The sequence below is a fragment of the Macaca fascicularis genome, chromosome 6, assembly GCF_037993035.2.
Source record: "Macaca fascicularis isolate 582-1 chromosome 6, T2T-MFA8v1.1".
Classification (NCBI taxonomy): domain Eukaryota; kingdom Metazoa; phylum Chordata; class Mammalia; order Primates; family Cercopithecidae; genus Macaca; species Macaca fascicularis.
Genome location: NC_088380.1, coordinates 29,949,494 through 29,968,379, shown reverse-complemented (window position 1 = coordinate 29,968,379; position 18,886 = coordinate 29,949,494).

Here is an 18,886-nt window from a genome sequence, read left to right as displayed (position 1 = left end):
TCAGAATAAAAATAAGTAACTGAAAGAGTGGCTTTCTAATGATTTGAACACACGCGCACACACACACACACACACACACACACGTTGTGAAATATATAAGAATGCTTCTGCTATCTATCTTACCAGAGGCTGGGAAGGATAGTGGAGGGGACAGGGAGGAGTTAGGGATGGTTAGCGGGTACAAAAAAAGAGTTAGAAAGAATGAATAAGACCTGCTATTTGATTGCACAACATGGTGACTATAGTTAATAATAACTTAATTGCGCATTTTAAAATAACTAAACAAGTATAATTGGATTGTTTATAGTACAAAACATAAATGTTCAAAGGGATGGATACCCCATTCTCCATGCTGTGATTAATATGCATTGCATACCTGTATCAAAATATCTCATGTACCCCATGAATATATACATCTACTATGTACCCTCAACATTTAAAAATAAAAAATTGTATCTATAAAAGAATGCTTACTCAAAAATAAAATAAATTAAAATGTATGAGAGTTGAAAAGTCAAACTGTCTTTAGCAGAATAAACTACATTTAGTAGAAAAGAAATTATCACTGTTTTATTGAATAAAAGTACTTCTTGAAATGTAGTAGCTGTAGGTAAGATATATGTAGTTACTTTTGCTATATTTGAAAGATATTTTTTACCACCAATGTAAGTAGATATTAGACTTTTCAAACTTCAAAGAAGAAACAATTTAAAAATGAGAGCAAAACCATCTCTGAAAAATGCAACCCTAGTCATTTGCTAAATGTGTTCCAAAGCACAAATTAGGTACCTAAAATGGCTATTTTTTTTAAAAGACACTGCTAAGTTTAGAAATCCCATTTACTTCCCTTATGTAAATAAAATAATTGAAAGAAGTGAAAAATCATCCATTTCATGATCAAATGAAAATGTTTGGTTTGAAGAAATTGTTCTCCTACCTTTACGCACTCTAAATGCACTAGCTAGAATTATTTCAACTCTTATCTTCTTCTGCTTTCTAAACACGTGAGTATGTTGCCTACCAAAAACCAATTATTTCATCAGAGAGTTTCTAATCGATGTTTTTAGTTAAATCATACACCATAGAAACACAACAAATTATTGCAAAAGTATAACTCTCCCTGACGGTGAAACACAAAAAGAATTGTGTTTCGGTCAGTCTTGGAAACACACTGTTGCTCTGTCTACAGTGATCTGAAACTGTCCATTGTTATGGCTTGAGAGACAGTGTTTTCTCCAAAGCTCAAGTTGAAACTTAATCCACAATTCAATAGTATTAAGAAATCCACATTTCACCATGTGAGGACACAGTTACAAGGCATTATCTTGGATGTAGAGCAGTGGTCACTAGATACCAATGGTGGCCCGTTGATCTTGTACTTCTATTCTTTATAAATTACCCAGTTTAAGGTACTTTGTTTCAGCTGCACAATCTAAGACATCCATATTTAGTGTTATATACAGAGAACATTCTGTTACATGTTAAGGTTTTGTTAAGCACGGCTCGGAAATTAAGTTGTGAATTACTAATTTGTTTTTGGAAAACCTAGTTTTAAATTTGAGTTCAGATTTCTGTCTATAGAGACATTTCCAATCCTGAGTTCTATTTTTTGTTTTATAAAGGCATGATTGAGATATAATCCACATACCAAAAATTCAACCTTTTAAAATGTACTATTTGTCTTTTTTAGTATATTTACAGTGGTGTGTGACTATAATCACTAATTCAAGAATATTTTCATTACCCCATAGAGAAATCACATACTCATCAGCAATCACTGCACATCCTTTCTTCTCCATAGTCTCTGGCAAGCACAAACATGATTTTGGTCCATAGGACTTGACTATTTTAACATGTTACATAAATGGATTAAAAAATATGTGGCATTTGTGTCTGGTTTCTTTCATTTAGCATAATGTTTTCAAGATTTATTCATGTTGTAGAATGAATCACAACTTTATTCCTTTTTATAGCTGAATCATATTGTGTTACATGGATGTACCACGTGTTTCTAATCCATTCAACTGTTGATATATATTTGTGACATTTCTAATTCTGGCTTCTGTTAATAACCCTGCTATCAACATTTGTGTGCAATTTTTGTGGATGTAAGTTTTCAGTTCTTTTGGGTATGTGCCTAGGAATAGAATTGTTACATTATATAGTACCATGTATAACTTTTGGAGGAAACACAAAATTGTTTTCCAAAACAGATGCATTATTTTATATTCCCATCAGCACTGCAGGAGGGTCTGATTTCTCAAGTTGTTGCCAATGCACAGTATCTTTTTTATTCTTTACATCCTAGCTGGTGTGAAGCTCTGTCTCATTGTAGTTTTGATTTACATTTTTCTAACCACTGATGTTGAGGTCTTCTCATGTGTTGATTGTCCATTTATGTATTTGAGGAAAGTGAAAAAATACTTTAACTATTTGTTTAAATGAAGTTATTTGTCTTTTAAGCTATAAGAGTTTTTAAATACATGCGGGATTCAGAATTCTTATATACACAATTTTGAAATAGTTCCCCTTATTCCACGAGTTTTCTTTTCACTTTCTTTGTTCTTGTTATACTGTAGATATTTTACCATTTATAATTATATTTTATTGATATTATAATATAATATATGCAATTTATTATTATAAATTATATTATATATTATACATTGACATATAATGCAATAACATAATAAAATTTTTATTATGTATGATAAGGTATAATTTATATTTAACACATTATAATTATACATATATATGGGTACAACTGATGTTTTGATACATATATATGTTGTAGCATAATAAAATCCATTAGCATATCCATCCCCTCATGTATTTTTCTATTTCTTTTTTTTATTATTATTATTATACTTTAAGTTCTAGGGTACATGTGCACAAGGTGCAGGTTTGTTACAGATGTATACATGTGTCATGTTGGTGTGCTGCACCCATTAACTCGTCATTTACATCAGGTATATCTCCTAATGCTATCCCTCACCCCCTTCCCCTACCCCACAATAGGCCCTGGTGTGTGATGTTCCCCTTCCTGTGTCCAAGTGATCTCATTGTTCAATTCCCTGCTATGAGTGAGAACATGCAGTTTGGTTTCCCGTTCTTGTGATAGTTTGCTGAGAATGATGGTTTCCAGCTGCATCCATGTCCCTACAAAGGACACAAACTCATCCTTTTTTATAGCTGCATAGTATTCCATGGTGTATACGTGCCACATTTTCTTAATCCAGTCTGTCACTGATGGACATTTGGATTGATTCCCAGTCTTTGCTATTGTGAATAGTGCCGCAATAAACATATGTGTGCATGTGTCTTTATAGCAGCATGACTTATAATCCTTTGGGTATATCCCCAGTAATGGGATGGCTGGGTCAAATGGTATTTCTAGTTCTAGATCCTTGAGGAATCGCCACACTGTCTTCCACAATGGTTGAACTAGTTGACAGTCCAACCAATAGTGTAAAAGTGTTCCTATTTCTCCACATCTTCTCCAGCACCTGTTGTTTCCTGATTTTTTAATAATCGCCATTCTAACTGATATGAGATGGTATCTCATTGTGGTTTTGATTTGCATTTCTCTGATGGCAAGTGATGATGAGCATTTTTTCATGTGTCTATAGGCTGTATGCATGTCTTCTTTTGAGAAATGTCTGTTCATATCCTTTGCCCACTTTTTGATGGGGTTGTTTGTTTTTTTCTTGTAAATTTGTTTGAGTTCTTTGTAGGTCCTGGATATTAGCCCTTTGTCAGATGAGTGATTGCAAGAGTTTTCTCCCATTCTGTAGGTTGCCTGTTCACTCTGATGGTAGTTTCTTTTGCTGTGCAGAATCTCTTTAGTTTAATTAGATCCCATTTGTCAATTTTGGCTTTTGTTGCCATTGCTTTTGGTGTTTTAGACATGAAGTCCTTGCCCATGCCTAAGTCCTGAATGGTATTGCCTAGGTGTTCTTCTAGGATTTTTATGGTTTTAGGTCTAACATTTAAGTCTCTAATCCTTGTTGAATTAATTTTTATATAAGGTGTAAGGAAGGGATCCAGTTTCAGCTTTCTACTTATGGCTAGCCTGTTTTCCCAGCACCATTTGTTAAATAGGGAATCCTTTCACCGTTTCTTGTTTTTGTTAAGCTTGTCAACGATCAGATGGTTGTAGATGTGTGGTATTATTTCTGAGGGTTCTGTTCTGTTCCATTGGTCTATATCTCTGTTTTGGTACCAGTGCCATGCTGTTTTCGTTACTGAAGCCTTGTAGTATTTAAGTATTATTTAAGTTTCTTATATATTCTGGATATCAACCCTCTGTCAGATGTGTAGTTTGCAAGTATTTTCACCCAAATTGTAGGTTGTCTTTTTTATTTTGTTAATTGTTTCCTTTGCCATACAAAAACTTTTAGTTGATGTAATCTCATCTGCCTGTTTTTGTTGCCATGCTTTTGAAGATTTAACTGGAAAATTTCTTGCCCAGGCTAATCTTGTAAAATGTTTTCACTATGGATTATTTCAGTAGTCTTTAATCCATTTGGTGTTCATTTTTTGTACAGTGAGATGCAGGGGACTAGTGTCAATGTTCTACATATAAATATTCAATTCCCCAAGAACTATTAATTGAAGAAACTGCCTTTTCCCTAATATATGTTCTTAGTACCTTTGTCTAAAAGAATTGGGAGTTGATTAATTTTTTTTTCTAAGGTTTCTATTTTGTTCCATTGATTAATGTGTCTGTTTTTATGCCTATATCATGCTGTTTAGGTTACTATACCTTTGTAGTCTCTTTTGAAGTCAGGTAGTGCGATGCTTCAAATTTGTTCTGTATGCTTAGTATTGGTTTGGCTATTTGGGGTCTTTTGTGGTTCTATATAAATTTTAGGACTTTTTTGTATTTCTGCGAAGAACATCATTGGTACTTTGACAAAGATCGCATTGAATCTGTAGATCACTTTGAGTAGTATGGTCATTTTAACAATATTGATTTTTCCAAGTGATAAACACGCGATACCTTTCATTTGCTTGTGTCTTCTTCCATATTTTTAATAGTGTTCTGTAGTTTTTAGTGTAGAGATCTTTTACGTTTTTGGATAACTTTATTGCTAGGTATCTTTTTGTAGTTATTTTAAATGGAATTGTTTTCTTGATTTTTTTTTCAGCTAGTTTGCAATTGGTGTATAGAAATGCTACTAATTTTTGTATGTTGATTCTGTATCCTTTAACTTTACTGAATTTGCTTATCAGTTCTCAGTTCTCAAAGTTTTGGATAGCATCTTTATGTTTTTGCCATATATAAGATCATGTAATATTTGAAGAGGGACAAAGTGCCTTTTGCTTTTCAAATTTGGATGCCCTTTATTTCTTTTTCTTGCCTAAATGCTGTGAGTAGGACTTCCAGTATTATGTTGAATAAGAGTGGTGAAAGTGGCATCATTGTCTTGTTCCTGTTCTTGGAGAACTAGCTTTCAGCATTTTTCCCATTGAGTATAATATTAGATATGCATTTATTACATGTGATCTCTATTTTATTGAGTTACATATCATCTATATCTAATTTGTTGAAAATTTTTATCATGAAGGAATTTTGAATTTTATGAAACGATTTTTTTCTGAGTATATTCAAATGATGATATGTTTTTTATCCTCCTTTTTGTTAAAGTAACCTATAACATTTATTTGTTTACATATGCTGAACCACATTTGAGCCCCCAGGAATCACAGTGAATGACCTTTATAATGTGCTGTTGAATTCAGTTTGCTAGTATCTTGTTGAGTATTTTTGCATATATGTTAATTGAGGATACTGATCCATAGTTTTCTTTTTCTTCTTCTATGTTCTGAATTTTGTCAGTGTATACTTGTTCATCATATTCCCAGGATCTTTGTATCTCTGTGATATCACTTGTAATGTCTCCTTTTTCATTCATGATTTTATTTATTTCACTCATTTCTCTTTAATTCTTAGTCTTGGCAAAGGTTTATTTATTTTATTTTTTCTTTTAATAAATTATATTTTAATTTTGCTGCTATTTTTAATTTTTATGCTTTTTTGTTTCATTTGTTTGTTTACTTTCTACATGTTTATTTCAGATTTTTCAGTTCTGAGCTTTATTTTTGTTCTTCTTTCTCTCAATTTGGATTTAGTTCTTGTTTCACTGGTTCCTTGAGAGGTACAGTTTGGTTATTAGAAATTATTCTCCTTTTTTGATATAGCTGTTTATTGTTGTGAATTTCCCACTTACAACTGGTTTTGTTTGTACCATAGATTTTCGTTTGATATGTTTACATTCTTATTTGTTTCAGGTAACATTTTAATATTTGTTTTAATTTATTCAGTGGTCTGTTATTTGGGAGCATCCTGTTTAATTTTCACATATTTCTAACGATTTTGTTTTTCTTGTTGATTTCTAGTTTAAATTATTGAATTCTGAAAAGATACTTCATATAATGTCAACCTTCTTAAATATGCTAAGATTTCTTTTGTGGCATAATATATTATCTATCCTGATCAATGCCCATGTATGGTTGAGAAGAATGTGCATTCTGCAGCTGCTGGATGTAATAGTGTCTAACTGTCTCTTAGGTCTATTTGGTCTGCGGTGTTTAAGTTTAATGCTTCTTTGTTGACTTACTCTCTAGATGATCTGGCTATTGTTGTAACTGAGGAGTTGCATTCCCCTCCTTTTGTTGTATTGCTGTCTGTATCTTCCTTTAGATCTAATAATATTTGCTTTGTATATTTGGGTGATCTTGTGTTGCGATAATACATATTTATCATTCTTATATTCTCTTATTGAATTAATCCCTTTATCGTCATATAATTCCCTGCTTTGTCTATTTTCACGATTTTTGACATAAAGTTTATTTTATCTAAGTATGGCTGTACCTGCTCACATTTGCATGAAATAACTTTGCCCATTTCTTAACTTTCAATGTTTTTCTTTAATAGTGAAATCAAGTATCTTGTAATATATAAGCCTTTTTTTTTTTAATCCATTCAACATGCTGTTTCTTTTAATTGGGTAATTTAATTCATTTACATTCAAAGTTATTATTGATAGGTAAGGAATTAGTCCTGCTGTTTTGTTCATTGTTTTCTGATTGTTTTGTAGATCATTTGTTTCATTCTTTATCTCTTGTTGTTTACCTCTGTGATTGGATGAATTTCTGTCATGCTAAACTTTGCTTCCTTTCTCTTTATTCATTGTGTATCTGATGTAATTTCTTTCTTTATTATTATCATGAGGTTAACATAGAGTCTAGTAGCTATAATAGACTATTTTAACCTGATACTTACTTAACTTTGTTTACATTAAAATATTCTAGGCTTTTTCCCTCTTTCCCAAAATTGTACATTGGTTGCCTTAATTTACATCTGTATATTTTATGTGTTTTTTGTTAACTATGAATTGGGGCTGTTGATTTTTTTGACCTTTTTGCCTTTATTATACTAGAGTACTCAAAGATTTACATAGCACCATAAGAGCAGTGAAGTGATGTTAACGTAATAAGTTTACCTACATTGGTGAATTTTGTACTTTCACATGCTTTAAGAATTAGTATCCTTTTGTTTTGAATTGTGGCACTCCCTTAAATACTGCTTGTAAGGTCAGTCTACTGGTGATAAGTTTTCTCAGTTTCTGCTTGTCTGGGAAATATTTATTTTTCTTTCATCTCTGAAGTACAGCATTATTGGTAATAGTATTCTTGGTTGACAGTTATTTTCTTTCAGCACTTCAAATATATCATCACATTCTCTCTTGTCCTGCAAGGTTGCTGCTGAGGAATCTGCTGCTAGTCTAATGGAAATTCCCTTATATGTGATTCGATGATTATCCACTGCAGCTTTTAGAATTGTCTCTTTGTCTTTGACTTTTGACAGTTTGATTATAATGTGCCTTGGAGAAAACTTGGGGTGGTTATATGTCATTCAGAACCTTTGAACTTCTTGAATCTGGATGTCCATATTTCTCCCAAGACTTAGGAAGTTTTCAGCTATCATGCTGTTAAATAGGTTTTCTGTACCTTTCCCCATTTCTTCTCCCTCTATCACTTCTGAAATATTATTTGCTTATTTAATGGTGTCCCATAATTCTGTTGGCTATCTTCATTCTTTTGTATTATTGTTTCTTTCTCCTTCTTTTTGAAACTGTCCAGTTTCAAAATAGTGCTGTACTATAGCATCTTAGATCACTGGATTATTTCAAATAATCTGCAATCAAGTTAAGGCTTTTTTCTTCTGTTTGATCTAGTCTATTGTTGAAGATCTCAACGGTATTTTTTTATTTTATTCGTGGAATTTCTCAGTTCTTGATGTCTTTTTGGTTATTTTTTTATTATATCCACCTCTGTTAAATTTATCATTCAAATAATAAGATGTTTACTTGATTTCGTTGAAATATTTGTCTGTATTTTCTTCTATCTCACTGATATTCCTACTATTGTTATTTTTAATTCCTTTTCATTCATTTCATCAGCATCTTCTTTGGAATTAGTCTATTCCTGGAGACTTTTGTATTTCTATGGTGGTGTCATGTTTCCTTGCTTTCCTCATGTTTCCTTGGCCCTTAGTTGATATATTTGTGCCTAGTGAACCAGTTGCTTTTACTAATTTAATAAAGCAGCTTTTGTACAAAGAGGAATTTTCTTGTAGCTGGGTCCTAGACTGTCAGTTGGTTTGGAATAATGTATTGGCTTTGGCTCTGAACAGTAGCATGGTCCTGCACAGATACTTTAGCTTTATTCCTTGTCTGTGATGTCTTCATTGTGTTGGTGAGTGGCTTTGGCTTAGGTATTTATGATAGTGGTGACACAGTTCTGTTGAATTTCACCCTGACAATGTAAATTGATAGCTTGTCTTGACAGGTGCACACTAAAGGACAGAACTCAAAAGCATCCTTCTGCTCACCTGAGACAAATACATATCTGATTGTTTCCTCTGCCCTATTGTTTATATTATGTAAAAATGCAGAGTCACTGAGCCCCATGAAGCCATGAGTGACTATTCCTCTAATCTCTCCCTCACATGTAAATTGTGTAATCAGTGAATGGTTGATCAAAGACTCAAAATGATGCAACCATTTGTTTCTAATCTACTCACACATTTGTAAAATTTATTTTTCTTCACCTAATATGTGGACTTTTGCCTTTAAATATTGAGGCAAAAAATCACAGGCAAAAATCACAATTAGTTTTGAGGCAATCTAGTATTCTGTGTTTTTCTGTATACTGTCTGTTACCAGCCAATTTTGCGTCATCAAGTGATTACTTATTGCTCACTAATGTCCTTTCTTTTTGACTGAAGTACTCCTTTTAGTATTTCTTGTAGTGCAGGTCTGGTGTTGATTAAATCCTTCAGTTTTTGTTTGTATTGGACAGTTTATTTTTAATTTGTGTTTGAAATATATTTTCACTCAATATATTACTCCAGGGTAAAAGTTTTTTTTTTTTTTTTTTTACCTTCAGCACTTTAAATATGTCATGCTACTCTCTCCTGGTCTGTAAGGTTTCCACTAAAAGTCTGCTGTCAGATATATTGAAGCTCTATTATATGATATTTGTTTATAAAATCTTGCTGATTTTAGGATCCGCTATTTACCTTTACTCTTGGGAGTTTGATTATTAAACGCCTTGAGGTAGTCTTCTTTGGGTTAATTATAATATTAGTCTGTTCTCATGCTGCTATGAAGAAGTACCCAAGACTGAGTCATTTATAAAGGAAAGAGATTTAAAGAGATTTAATTAACTGATGTTTCTACATGGTTGTGCAGGTCTAAGGAAACTTACAATCATGGTGTAAGGGGAAGCAAACATGTCCTTCTTCACATGGCAGCAGGGGAGAGAAGTGCAGAGTGAAGAGGGTAAAAGCACCTTATGAAACCATCAGATCTTATGAGAACTTACTCACTATCATGAGAACAGCATGGGGAAACCACCATCACGATCTAATCATCTCCCATGAGGTCCCCTCCCCAATACATGGGGATTATGATTTGGATTATAATTCAAGATGAGATTTGGGTGGGTACACAGAGCCAGACCATATCAAATATATTTGATGTTCTATAATCTTCATGCACTTGGATATTTATATCTTCTTCCAGGTTTGGGAATGTTTCTGTTATTATCCCTTTGAATAAACTTTCCACCCTCACCTCTCCTTCCACCACTTCTTCAAGGCTAATAACTCTTAGAGTTGCCCTTTTGAGGCTATTTTCTGGATCCTATAAGTGTGCTTCATTGTCTTCCATTCTTTTTTCTTTTGACTCCTCTGACTGTGTATTTTCAAGTAGCCTGTCTTCAAGCTCACTTATTTTTTCTTTTGCTTGATCTATTAAAAGATTCTGATGTATTCCTCAGTATGCCAATTGCATTTTTCAGATCCTGAATTCTTTGTTATTATTTCAGTTTCTTTGATAAATTGATCTGATAGAATTCCGAATTCCTTCTCTGTGTCATGTTGAATTTCCCTGAGTTTTCTCAAAACAGCTATGTTGAATATTCTGTCCAAAATGTCATGGATCTCTCTTTCTCCAGGATTGGTCCATAGTGCCTTATTTATTTAATTTGATAAGGTCATGTTTTCCTGGATTGTCTTGACACTTGTAGATGTTTGTCTGTGTCTGGGCATTGAAGAGTTGGGTATTTATGGTAGTGTTAATAGTCTGTGCTTGTTTATTCTGTCCTTCTCAGGAAGGCTTTCTGGATATTCCAAAGATTTTTGTTGTTGTGCTATAAGGTGTGTCTGCTTTAGGGTATGCTCCGAGCCCAGTAACACTGAGGTTCTTGCAGTCTCTTAGAGGTACAACCTTGATGGTCTTGGACAAGATCTGTAGAATTGTCTGGATTACCAGGCAGAGGCTCTTTTCTCTTCCCTTAATTTTTCCTAAACAAATGGAGCCTCTCTTTCAGTTCTTATCCACCTAAATATGGGAGTGAAGTAACACAAGAACCCCTATGGCCACCCTTACCATGACTGTTCTGGGTCAAAGCTGAAGTCAGTACTCACTGGGACTCACCCAAGTCCTACTGTAACCACTCTCTGGCTACTGCCTGTGTTCACTCAAGACACAGAAGCTCTACAATTAACAGGTGGCAAAGCCAGCCAGTCCTGTGTTTCTTTCTTCATGTGGTGAAGTCTCCCAGGCCTTAAGTGGGTCCAGAAGTATTGTCTGGGAGTCAGATACTAGTGAAGACTCACAGTACCTGGTTTTAACTTCATATCACTAAAACAGGCACTGAAGAGAAAGTGAAAAATGTCTTGAATTACCTATGCCACCCCTCCTTCTGCCCCGTAACAGTGTTGTCATGTAGAGAGTGTTTCTGTGCACTGGGGTGGGGAGAGCACAGCTATTGTGAGGCATTGAACTTAGAGCTGTTCTGTTAGAGCAGAAAGGAAAACCAGACCAAACTCTGATGCCCATGCCCATGGGGAGCATTTAAAACAGTCCTAGGCAGAGAAGAATCATCGAACCCAGAGATCAGAACTTGAGTTTTTGCAGACCTCACTGCTGTAGGCTTAAGTGTTGTGTTTCTCTGAGTATGGTTGAAAGGCAATCTAGGCCACAAGGACTGCAACTCTTAGGCAGTCCTACTACTGATTTGTGGCCCAGATACAACAGACTTGGATGACACATGATTTACTGGGAAACCAGTTGCGTGGCTAAGGGACCACTGGCATCACCATTACCTCAATCCCAGGCTGCATGATTCGTGGCTTACACTTGTAATCCCAGCACTTTGGAAGGCCAAAGCAGGTGGATCACCTGAGGTCAGGAGTTTGAGACCAGCCTGGCCAACATGGTGAAACCCCGTTTCTACTAAAACTATAAAAATTAGCTGAGTGTGGTGGTACATGCCTGTAATCCCAGCTACTCAGGAGGCTGAGGCAAGAGAATTGCTTGAACCCGGGAGGCAGAGGTTGCAGTGAGCTGAGATCTTGCCACTGCACTCCAGCCTGGGTGACACAGCAAGACTCCATCTGAAAAAAAAAAAAAAAAAAAAGTTGTTGAATTTTGTCAAAGGCTTTTTAAGGATGTATTGAAATAACATGCTTTATTTCCAGTAATTAATTGAAACTAAATTAATTTTTATTTGTTATTAGTTAATTCAGTTAATATGATGTATTATGTTGATCAGTTTTGACAAGTTACATCAATCCTATATTTTTGTAATAATTCCCACTGGTCCTGGTATATAAATCATTTTTACATGTTGCTGGCTTTTCTTTGAAGGTATTTTGTGGGGGGGATTTATGTCTCTATATTAATAAAGGACATTAGTTTGTTGTTTTCATTTCTTATAACGTCCTTATTATTTTGCATATCAAGGTAACACCTGCCTCAGAATATTTTGGAAGTGTTTAGAATAAGTTGTTGGTAATTAGTGATAATTTATAGTCGGTGCAATTCACAAGTAAAGTCATCTATGATTGTGCATTTCTTTGAGAGGTTATTTTTATTAATGATGCTGTATTTGCTATAGGTTTACAAAAGCTTTCTACTCCTTCTTCTCAGACAGTTTCAGTAGTTTATATATCCCTAGGATTTTTTCTATTTCATCTATGTTATCTAATGTGATGATATACAAACAGTTTTTTCTCATACACTCTTATAAATAATCTTTTCATTTCTGCAATGTCATTAATGATGTCTTTTCTTCATTTTTGATTTTAATAATTATATTTTCAACTCTCTATCTCATCAGTATAGATAAAAGGTTATCAATCTTATTGATCTTTACAAAGAACTAAATTTTGGTTTCACTGCATTTTCTCTCTTGGAGTTCTCTTTATTTATTATTATTATTATTATGTTTTATAGACTCTAAAATGTCCATCCTTGTGTTTGAATATACTTGTTTCCCTATTTTTGTAATTTATCAAAATGGTATGTTATTATGTATGATCATTTATCTTGTTTTAATACAGGTATTTGTAGGTATAAATTTATTCCATCATTTCATTTACTGTATTCATAATGAGTGGTGACAACATGCTAGCAGCCCTCACTCTCAGAGCTTCCTAGGCCTCGGGGTCCACTCTGGCGGCACTTTAGGAGCCCTTCAGCCTGCCACGGCACTGTGAGAGCCTCTCTCTGGGCTTACCGAGGCCGCCTTGCTTGTGAGGAGGTGTGGAGGGAGAAGCATGGGAGGGAACTGGGGCTTTGCGCTGAGCTCGCGGGCCAGCGCGAGTTCCGGGTGGGCATGGGCTCAGCGGGCCACACTGGGAGCAGCAGGCCGGCACAGCCGCCCCGGGCAGTGAGGGGCTTAGCACCAGGGCCAGCAGCTGTAGAGGGTGCCCCGAGTGCCCCAGCAGTGCCGGCCTGCTGGCCCTGACCTCGAATTCTCGCCAGGCCTCAGCTGCCTCCCAGTGAAGCAGTGCTCCAGACCTTCAGCCTGCCAAGCCGGAGTCTCCCGCACCCCGCCCCCCAACCCCTTGTTCTTTTGCTCTTTGCGGTAAATCTTGCTGCTGCTCACTCTTTGGGTCCACACTGCCTTTATGAGCTGTAACACTCACTGCAAAGCTCTGCAGCTTCACTCCTGAAGCCAGTGAGACCACAGAACCCACCAGAAGGAAGAAACTCCAAATACCTCCAAACATCAGAAGGAGCAAACTCCAGACACACCATCTTTAAGAACTAACAGTCACCACGAGGGTCCGCGGCATCATTCTTGAAGTCAGTGAGACCAAGAACTCACCAATTCCGGACACAATACGTTTTGATATACTGTGTTTACATTTTCATCCATCTCAATGTTATTTTTTCTAATTTCCTTGTGAATTTTTCTTTAATTATTCATTAAGAAAATGTGGTTTAGTTTCCACACATTATAACTTTAAAAATTTTTTGTGTTAGTCATTTCTAATATCAATGTATTATGGTCAGAAAACATAACTTGAATGATTTTAATCCTTTCACATTTATTATGCCGTGTTTTGTATCTCAAAATATGATTTATCCTGGATAAATGCTTAACTTTCTCTAGAGAAGAATGTCTGTTCTATTGTTTTACTCTGGATTATTCTATTGAATACTCTTCAGTACTTGTGGGTTAGGACACACGCATGCCTAGTGGCCTTCTTTACCGCACTTAAAGCAGGTCCCATGAGGAAGACTGCTATGGGGTCTTTTGTGCCCATGAGTGCTATTGCCAGGTTGGTGAATAGCTGTGGCTAGTATCTGGTATTTGGCATGATCTTATTGTGCCTTGTTTATTTTTTCCTGCTCATCCCTATTATTAAAGACTTTGAAAGCCAGGTTGAGAAGGTTTTGTTGTGAAGGAGACCTCTCCTTGTGAGAAGGAGATAGAGGTTTGAGGGACTTCTTTGGCTTTTCTAAGTTTGCACCAGATGTTGGGAGCTGAATGGGAGATAAAATGGGTATTAAGAATTATAGTGCCTTCTGAGGAAGCAGGCTCAACACGTGTATTTTTGGAGAACATCTGTAAGGCAGGAGAGAAATTTAGCAGGATTTTTATCTGACCTCTGGGAAATTTCTCTGAAGTTTTTAAAAAATTTACAGCTTTATGGGCAGATTTGTTAAAGCCTGCAATGAGGCAAGTGATCATATGGTTACGGGACACTTGGCCAGGGTCGACGGGTTGGTATTCCCAGGAAGGCTTTTGTTCGGGGACTGCCGCAGCCCCTACTGGCTTAGGAGGATCTTGCTGATGGTGGTCATCAGCGTGTGTCTGGGCTGTGAGCCACACTCTTTCCTTTTCTTCTGGAAGGAGGGTAGGAGAGAGAATGATATAGAGATCATGCTAAGTAAGTTTATACAACTGGGTGAGGTATTTGAACTCTTTGATATAAGTATCAGGATCAGAGGAGAAGGACCTGAGATGCTTTTGGATTTGGGAAAGATCAGTAATAGAGAAAGGAATGTGGACATGGACAATTCCTCCAGCCCCAGCAACCTCCCAGAGGGGAAGTATGGGAGCTGGTTGTTGGGCATGTTGGGTCTGAGAGCGGGTAAGGGGTGGAGACAGGGAGGACTCAGAATTGGAAGCGGGGTGGTTAGAGAGAGAGGATGAGAGGGGCAATGCTGGGGCAGGAGCATGTGATGGAGGGTCATGACGTTCTGGGGGAGGAATGAGATGAGGCCAGGTAGCTGGGAAGTCTGCGGGGTCAAAGGAGGAGTTGTTGGTTGGTACAGAAGGGGGTTCTGCTGAAAGAAAGTCAGGTTTAGAATGAGAAAGGAGGATTTGGAAAGTGCAGCAGGATTGGCAAAGGGAAGGGCACTTATGGTGGGTGAAGAAAGCCTGAGCAGAAGGAATTTAAGACCAGTTTCCATTGTGATGGCAAAAATTGTCTAAGTTCCTGAGTATATTTAAATGAAAAGGTCAATCTGCAGGCCACTGGGAGCCATTGTCTAATTTATATTGTGGCCAAGTCGTATTACAGTAGAAAATAAGCCTCTTGGGAAGAACCTCTGAACGGAGGCCGAGAGTGTTGAGGTTGTGCAAGAGGCACCCCAGAGAAGATAGTTTTAGACAGAGTAGACTGAGAGGCGCCCATACTGAATGAAGAGGGCACAGAAGAAGAGACTGCTGGTGGCAAGGACTGCAGAAGAAGGCGTCCCCAGTCCCAGGGGTCTTGTTTAGTGTACAGAAGGGAACCATAGAGTCTGGCATCCCTGAAATGGAGGAGCCAGAGGCCTAGAGGCCAGAGGGGGCCCTTGGCCCAGTGCTGCGTCTTTCAGGAAGACAGAGACTGTCAAGGGTCCCTGGGAAATGACAAGAATCTCTCTTACTCACCCCTGTGTAGACCCTAGTGATGAATGAAGTCACCAACAATGGGAGGGTCTGAGAAATCCTCCAGGTCTTCTGCATGGTCGGGAAGGGGAGGGTGGCCAGGAGATAGGGAAGGGAACCGAGGCTCTAGCACATCGTAACAAGTGAGCCTGGGAGGAGCAAGAGAGCCAAAGGGAGAGGGAAAGGGAGATAGAGAGCATCCTCTAGGGACACCCAGCCAGAGCCTACCCTTTCCTGGGTTTTGGCACCAAAATGTAAGGTTAGCCGAGAGAAGGAATGAGTAGACTCCCAAAGTCAGGCAAGCAAGTTTTTATTGAACTGCCAGGCTGCTCCAGTGTCAACAGAGGAGACAGCCATGCTTACAGGCTGCCGTGGGGTTTTACAGGGCAAGGGGCTAGGTTGAGGTGGGGGAAACTGAGTAGGGTTGCAGGTGTTGCAACTGTTTCCTGGAAATGTTTTTGCCTGCTCAGCTAAGCAAGGTGGGCAGATGTCTTAACCACATCCTGGAAGTGTTTACCCGTTCTACTGAAACTCTTGCACCAGCGACTGTAGAAAAGGGTAGGGGGTGTTTGTCGGTGGTCACAAAGGACCGTATTGAGAAGGTCATGGAGGAGGAGGAGGGGTAGCTTGGATCTCTAACAAGAGCTTCTTCATCTAATATTTATTATTTACTATATTTACTATGCCATTTTCTTATTTGTAAAAGGAAGATTTGCAGAATCATCTAAATACCCATCTGACAGAGATTCCATGATTCATGTATTTCTCAAGACAGCTATACAATAAAATTATAAGATCATAAGAATATTAATTCTATTCTACCTAATGCAATACAAGGTATCCTTTACTCTCTTTCAATAATAGTTAGCTCACTTCAAATTCAACATTCCTAGTGAATCTCTACATGGGGAAACAACCTTCTTTGTAGCTGCTACTTTTAATTCTCAAAGAGAGACTTTCTGTGGTGGGTAAATATATTTGTTTCACTTCCCCACCATGCTCTTTAATCAAGGGAAAATATCCTACAGTGGACATGGACTGTATCAGACACTCTATTTGGCGCACTGTGATAATTCTTGAATTTTCATTTAACATCAACAAAAATGTTAAAAGGTTATAGTAGTCTTGAAATTATTTTTGGCAGGAACATTTTTAATACAGTTACACTGAATTCTTTAAATAATTTCAACAACCTCACAATCAGTAGAATTTTATACATTATTTTTCAATTTTTTCTCAAAAAATTTACAAGTCATACTTTTCTTCACTCCTCCCCACAAAATGTATATCAACAGGAAATAATGCGTTTATGGAGCAATATCATATTTGATGACATTAGTTGTCCTTGGCTGCAATACTAAATGCTGAATAATAAAATCTCTCTGAATTTTTATAACTAGAGAAGCCTCTGTGATACTCTTAGAATATAGTAAATACAAGATGCTAATGGATGAAAAACAAATACATAAAACTGCATTAAAATATTTTATATAATTAAATTTTGAACAAAGAGTTGGATTAATGAAGTTAGATGAGGCAAATAACGTGAAATATTTACCAGTGTAGAAAACTATGCTTCTCTAGACAAAGATCTGCACAGTTATGTATACAGGAATACTAAATATTGAGCTATCCTAGTTTACACACACAGAAAGGTAGAAGGATGACCATTGGATATGAACTTACAAGATATTATTAATTATGTAGATTTTCTGGAGTGTATCAGTTGCTATTGCTTCATAATAAATTAGTACAAATATTGCTCCTTAAAACATAATAACTTCAGGTCACCAGTGACTCACAACAGTTTTATCTGAGTCTCACATGCCTCTCCTGAAGGTTGTCAATACAATAAGCAAAGAGCTATAAGCATCAAACACGAGGAACAGTGGCCTACACATTCAACCTCAGGAAAAGGACATTCCTGAGCACACTAATCTCAGAGAGTTGATGTCAGGTCTTTCTATTTGTCAATTATCACACATACAGATAATAACATACTTTTATCATTTTGAACTACAACAGTGTTGCACAGGGCAACATCTCATGCTCAAATGTATTATGCTTTAGGCATGCTTTGACTGCTGTCATGTTTGACAATTAGGCTGATAGAGTCATTCAGGAAGGAGATGCTGAAATGAGATTAAGAATGCTAGCAATAAAAGATGTGCTGAAGTTATAAAAGACAGAAGGAAGGGACAAAAACAAAATTGGGCAGCAAATGCCTTTACATGTTGAAACTGTACCTGCAATCTGCTCTAGCAAATGCACCATCTTCTGATAGCATCTGCTGTATTGTATACTATGTTGTTGACCTTGTAGTAGCATTTGAGTCATTTTTCAGGTTACTTTTTCTTCAGTGTCCAGAATGGTGAATAAAGTGAAGATAAAATAGGCACTGCCATTTTTGAATTTGTAAGATGCCTCAGTATTGCACTAATCTTCACCACTCAGCCCACGTTGCAGTATTATTTGTGATTTACTAGACTGGTTATTGATGGAGATAGGAATGTTAGTTTCAGAGCCCTCCACTTTATCTTTTCTATTACAATAGCTTTTACTCTATAGTCTAAGAGCAAATGTAAGAAGTACTACCATTGCCAAGTGTCTCTCTCAATTATACACTTGGAAACCCAAAAGAGCTGCTGTAATGATAACTTTACCCATGACCCCATCCATTATTGGGCTTCTGTGTAATATCTTTCTAATGGGAATTTGTAGGGATTATAGTACTTTTGGTCTTCAGAATCATCTGCCTATGTGCCCCTAGCCCATGTGTGAAAGATTCAGATTTCCCAAACAAGGGCACTGAGCTTGTTATAACAGACTTACTTGGGCTAAAGGCTGAATTGTGTTTGAAGCTTAGGAACTCCAACTAGTAAATCCTGGGCTTGATCTTTTGAATTATTTTCTCTCTCATTACAGGAGATAAGGTGCTTTGCAAGCTACCAAAGACACATTTTGTACTTTATACTTAGTCACCAATTATTACCTTTGCAAGCTACCAAAAAGATGTTTTACACTTCGTATTTAGTCACCAATGTCAGAACTGTTCCTAGCCTGACATTGTCACTATATAGGACACTGAGAAGTAAATTTAATAACAACCAACCAATTTAATTTTCCTTGTACATATTATCTG